Source organism: Callithrix jacchus, chromosome 11 (assembly GCF_049354715.1).
Source record: "Callithrix jacchus isolate 240 chromosome 11, calJac240_pri, whole genome shotgun sequence".
Lineage (NCBI taxonomy): Eukaryota > Metazoa > Chordata > Mammalia > Primates > Cebidae > Callithrix > Callithrix jacchus.
The window spans coordinates 23071974-23077973 of NC_133512.1; the positions used below are offsets into that span (position 1 = coordinate 23071974).

The window sequence follows — 6000 nt, forward strand, 5'->3', positions numbered from 1 at the left end:
CCTCGCCTAGTCTCGGCCGAGCCGAGGAAGTCCTCCGTTCCGGCTCCAGGAGCCTTCCGAGGGGTAGCTGCCAGATGGGGGACGCCCCTCTGACCGCTTCCCTAACCGTACTTAACTGTACTCTGGGGAATTGGCAACGAAAGGGGACACCTTTTCTTTGCATCTACCTAACCGTGCCGGAGGGTCTGTAGCTGCACCCACCATGGGAAATTCGGAGTCCAAAATACCTTCCAGCACCCCCCTTGGGTGATTGTTGTGAAATTTTACCAAATTGGGATACTCCCAAACCCTCAGAAAAAGCTTGTCTTCCTGTCCCAGGTGGCTTGGCCCCAATACAAACTCAGTAACCAGTCACATTGGCCCCCGACTGGCACTTTCGATTTCAATACCCTCTGAGATCTTGACAATTTTTGTCGCTGCATGGGCAAAGACAATGAAATTCCTTACGTTCAGGCTTTTTGGGACCTCCGTACCCACCCTGACCTATGTTCTTCCTGCTCCACCTACCAAATCCTCTTAGCTCGTACCCTTCGTAAATCTTCCTCCACTACCTCTCCCCCTCCCTACTCCTCACCGGAAGATCTCCCTGAACATCTGTCCCCTCCTGCCAACCTCGGCATCCAGTCGCCATCAACAGCACACCCTTCCCCCATCCCTCTGCACCTCCTACCTCAGAGGCCATGCCTCACTCTTCCTCTACTTTCTCTGGGCCCCCTCCCTCGGAGGCTGCACTTCCTCTTGCCTCTCTGGTGTCAGCCCACACCCACTCTCACCAACCAACTATCCTGGCCCCACTAAGAAGTAGCAGGCGCCGAAGGTTTAGTCAGGGTCCATGTTCCTTTCTCACTCCAAGACCTGTCCCAAATTGAGAATCGTTTAGGATCCTTCTCAGCTGACCCGTCCACCTATATTAAGGAATTCCAATACCTCACTCAAGCATACAGCCTCACTTGGCATGATGTCCGCGTTATCTGTACCTCCACCCTCACTGCAGAAGAGCACGAGCGCATCCTAGTGGCAGCCAGACACTAAGCAGATAAAGATCATGCTATAGATAACCAGATCCCCCTAGGCCCCGAAGTAATCCCAAGTGAAGACCCCCAATGGGACTATCAGGCTAGTCGAGGGTCTGATATACCCAAGAGAGACTGCATGATTAGATACCTCCTCAGGGGAATGGATACTGTATCTAACAAAGTTGTAAACTATGATAAACTAAGAGAAGTCACCCAACTACCCGATGAAAACCCTGCCCTGTTTCTCACCTGTCTTCAAGACACCCTTACCTGCTTTACTCGCCTAGACCCAGCCTCACAAAACGGGGCGACTGTCCTAGCATCTCATTTCATATCTCAGTCTGCCCCTGATATCTGGGAAAAAACTGAAGAAGGTAGAAGATGGCCCCAAAACCCCTATACAGGACTTGGTAAAAATGGCCTTTAAAGTATTCAATGCCAGGGAAGATGCGGCTGAGGCTGCCCGCCAAACTCGCATGACGCAGAAAGTCGCTCTACAGACCCAAACCCTAGTAGCAGCCCTTCGGCCGGCAGAAATAACAAGGGTAAAGCAAATACCCGCACCCCTCCAGGGGCGTGTTTCAAATGTGGAAAAGAAGGGCACTGGTCAAAAGCCTGCCCCCAGCCACGGCCTCCTACCAAGCCCTACCCTATTTGTCAGCTCATGGGACACTGGAATTTGGATTGCCCTAATTCACCTCAGGCCTCAGTTCCTCAAAACTCTGGCACGAGGGGGCAGCAGGGTAACATCCCCCGGAGCCAGGCTTCTGCCTCAGCTGGTCAGGAGCCAGGCATTCAGGAATCTTCAATCCCAAAGCTGTTAGGGTTCAGGGATGATTAACAGGGCCCTGGCTCCTCAACCTCAGTTACCCTTGCTGAGCCCAGGGTCATGCTCCAGGTAGCGGGTAAGAGCGTACATGGGGGCTACCTACTCCGTTCTTCCCTCCTTTTCGGGCAAAACCACCCCTTCCCAGGTCCCTGTTATAGGAATTGATGGGTTCCCCTCCACTCCTCACCAAACTCCACCCTTAACCTGTCTGTTTAGCCCTTCCATTTTTACCCACTCCTTTCTAGTCATTCCCTCTTGCCCTGTACCTCTCCTAGGGTGAGATATCCTAGTAAAATTGCAAGCTACCATTACTTTTCCACACACAGAGACCTTCCTCTTACCCCTCATCGCCAACTCACCTTCCCCCCTTCCTCCAGCCGAACTCCTCCCTGACATAAATCCCGAAGTATGGGATACTGATACCCCCACTGTAGCCTCACACCACCAACCCATACTCATACAGCTAAAAGACCCCACGGCCTTCCCTTCTTGCCCTCAGTTTCCTATCTCCAAAGTTCACCGCCTCGGCCTCCTACCTATCATAAATAAACTGAAAGCTCAAGGACTACTCATTCCTGCAAGCTCCCCCTGCAACACTCCCATTCTGCCTGTGAAAAAGCCCTCAGGTCAGTACCGCCTGGTCCAAGACCTCCACCTTATCAATGCAGCAGTCATTCCGGTCCATCCAGTAGTCCCCAACCCCTATACCATCCTCTCACATATCCCACTGTCCACAACCCACTTTTCAGTCCTAGATCTTAGGGATGCTTTTTCTCTATCCCGCTACACTCCGACTCCTACTTCCTCTTTGCTTTTCCCTGGAAAGATCCTGTCACCAATCTGCCTCAACAGTTAATGTGGACGGTCCTCCCTCAAGGCTTCCGGGACAGCCCCCACCTGTTCAGCCAGGCCCTGGTGACAGACCTGCAGCAATGTAACATCTCCCCTTCTTCCTTACTCCAGCTGGATCAAAGCTTTCCCCACAGCTTATAAAACCGCAGGAGTTGTAGCTGAGCACCTCGTCCGGGACATCATTCCCCGATTCAGCCTTCCTTCTACCATCCAGTCAGACAACGGACCTGCCTTTATTTCTAAGATCACCACTGCTGTTTCCACATCCTTAGGGATTCAGTGGAAACTGCATGCAGCCTACCATCCCCAATCCTCAGGTAAAGTAGAACAGGCCAACGGCCTCATCAAAGAACACCTAACAAAACTTGCCCTCTATCTCCGCCAGTCCTAGGTTACCCTACTTCGTATCGCTGTGACAAGGCTCCGAGCAAGCCCCCGGGGCCCCTCACAACTCAGCCCTTTTGAGCTGCTATACGGACGGCCCTCCTTACTCTCCTCCCCCCTACCACCAGACCCCCCTCCTCTATCTACCTACCTGCCCTATTTCACCCTTCTTCGAGCTCTTCTCCTAGAACACGCTGATACCTCCCTTCCCCAGCCTGATTCCTCTCCTAACCAAATACAGAAAGTTTCCCCAGGAGACATGGTCCTTATAGAGTCACTCTCTCCAAAGCCACTAACTCCCAGGTGGGAAAGCCCATACACAGTCATCCTCACCACCCCCTCAGCAGTAAGAGTTGCCGAAATCTCCTCGTGGGTGCACCTAACCAGAGTAAGGAGAGCACCTCATGGGCCTCCCAAATCCTCCTAGAATGTTACCTCTACTGGTCCTCTATCTCTTAAGCTTACCAGAACCCCACAACACCTCCAGTAACCCTCCTTCTTTTATATGGAGATTCTACCTAACTGAAAATTACACCAAAACCACACACATTTGCAACACCCCTCCCTACAGCCACAACCACCTCCTCGCCACTTATGACTGCCCTCCTACAGGGTGCAACTCACCCATCTTTCTAAACTTCACTGATTTCAAAAACATACCCCGAAATGACTTTTGGGGTCATAATCCTGTCCTCTGTTTTCTCTATGATCAAAAGGCCCCCTGCAAAATGTCATCTCACCTAAATTGCATAGGATGCACCTGGACGAGTTGCGCCATCCCCCCAGCACTCCATAGCACTGATTACTCCAACTCCAAGCTGGAATACCACATTTTCAGCCGTCCTCCCTATCACTCTGTCCAAATCCCTGACCCTTCAAACTCCCGCTAGGCCACACTCCAAAAAGCAGCAGTATACGACGCAATGGCCACCGTGTACCCCTCCTCCCACCTCTACATCTGGAGAGCTTTGGTAGCTCTACCCCCTACCCTTAAAGAAGTTCACTCCTCCATTCACACCCAGGAACAAACGCTGACCCAACAACTTCAGCCATCCTCTCAACCTTTCTCATGGCTAACCCTCCTCAATGAAGGCCTAAAAATTTCTAACCAGCTTGCCAACCAAACAAGTCTACCAAACCTATCTTCATGCCTCATGTGTGCCACCCTAGGACAAACCCCTTTAGTCACAGTCCCATCTAACACTCACGCCAGCTCCTCCAAACCGTCCTCCCGGGCTACCCCCATAGCAGATGTAGAAGTCTCCCTACCTCCAAACCAGCAAATACCAGTCTACTATGGGAACAGCTCTTCCACCTGCAACCGAACTATACCCATAACCACCAATCTCACCGCTCCTCACAGAACCTTTTTATGGTGCAACAGAACACTTTTTAAAACCCTCAACCCCTCTACACACTCCTGCAGCCTATGCTTACCAGTAATCCTCGTACCCCGATTAACCATTTACTCCCCAGCAGAGTTCCAACAACAATTCATACATCATCGTGTATGATGGGCCGCCTTTTTACCCCTCATAGTAGGTCTCTCTCTCGCCAGATCAGCCATAGGAGCCAGACTAGGGGGAGGAGCCCTAGCCCACTCCCATCAGGCCCTAGCATGACTAACCTCTCAATTTCAGGCCGCCATCAACAATTCTGCAGAATCTTTAGCCTCTTTCCAACGACAGATCACCTCAGTGGCTCAAGTCGCCCTACAAAATCGCCGGGCGTTAGACCCCCTCACCGCCGAGCAAGGACGAACCTGCATCTTCCTACAAGAAGAGTGCTGCGACTACATTAATGAATCCGGCCTAGTAGAAACCCGAATCGAGAACCTCCAGAAACTTAAAGTTAACCCGCAGAATCAAAAATTCTCAGCTGAAGCCACAGCATAGTGGTCTTCCTCTATGTATACCCTCTTGTCCCCGTTGCTTGGGCCCCTGATAGCCATTTGCCTAATCTTACTTATTGCTCCTTGTTTTCTACAGTTCCTACAACGGCGCTTTCAAGAACTAACTTGAGTCACCATCCACCAAATACTGCTCCAACCTTACCCTGAACAAGTGCTAGAAGCAGACCTCTCCCGGAACATCCAGGCTCCTTAAGAAAAGAAACCTCTTCAAAACCCCCTGTCGACCCTTGTCAGCAGGAAGTAGCCAGAGAGACAACTGACGCCCCTGTCCCCCCTCCCTTTTCTTTTCTTTAAGGAGTCGGGAATGTTTGGAAAACTCTGTCCCTGTCATGAAAGCTCTCCCCCCACCACACACACAAAGAGGCTCCCTTATCTTTCACTCTACATACCATCCTGGCCTTCCCACCCAGCTGCAGCCACCTCCCGTCCAACAACCGGCTGACCAATCACCACCTGCCTCATCAGCACTCCCCAGCTTCCCGCCGCCTGGCTTCCTGCTGCCCGGCTTCCCGCCCAGCGGTTTAAACTGACCAACCGTTGCCTGCCACCTCGGCTCTCTCAGCTTCCCTACTCCCTCAGCCCTTCAGCCCCCTGTAAAAGAACCCTGCTCCTCTGAGCGGCGCGGCCATTTTCCTGTTCTTCCCGGCTGGTCCGCCCAGAGGCTCTTTCCTCTCAATAAAGCCTGAACTTAAGACTTTCTTCTAACCTGCGGCCTGGTTTTTTTCTGAACGAGCTCTGTCTTCCCGTAGAGGGTAGGTCGGACAGGCATTGGGTAAATACAACTGTTCCAAATGGGAGAAATTGGTCAAAACAAAGGGGCTACAGGCCCCCTGCAAGTCCAGAATCCAGCAGGGCAGTCAAGTCCTAAAGCTCCAAAATGATCTCCTTTGACTCCATGCCTCACTTCCAGATCTTGCTGATTCAAGAGGTGGGTTCCCATGGTCATGGGAAGCTCTGCCCCTGTGGCTTTGCAGGGCACAGTCTCCCACCTGGCTGGGTTCATGGGC

General features: G+C 52.0%; 1 long non-coding RNA gene across 3 annotated transcripts in view; it reads left to right on the forward strand.

Annotated features, from left to right (window-relative positions):
- The window catches only part of LOC118143629 (uncharacterized), a 67290-nt gene extending 61595 nt beyond the window's left edge, over nucleotides 1-5695 (forward strand). For all 3 annotated transcript variants that reach the window (XR_013523887.1, XR_013523886.1, XR_013523888.1), the window contains 2 exons: nucleotides 2809-3014; nucleotides 5070-5695. This is a non-coding gene — a long non-coding RNA (uncharacterized LOC118143629). The remainder of the gene's footprint in view (nucleotides 1-2808; nucleotides 3015-5069) is intronic.
- Nucleotides 5696-6000: the final 305 nt, after the last annotated feature.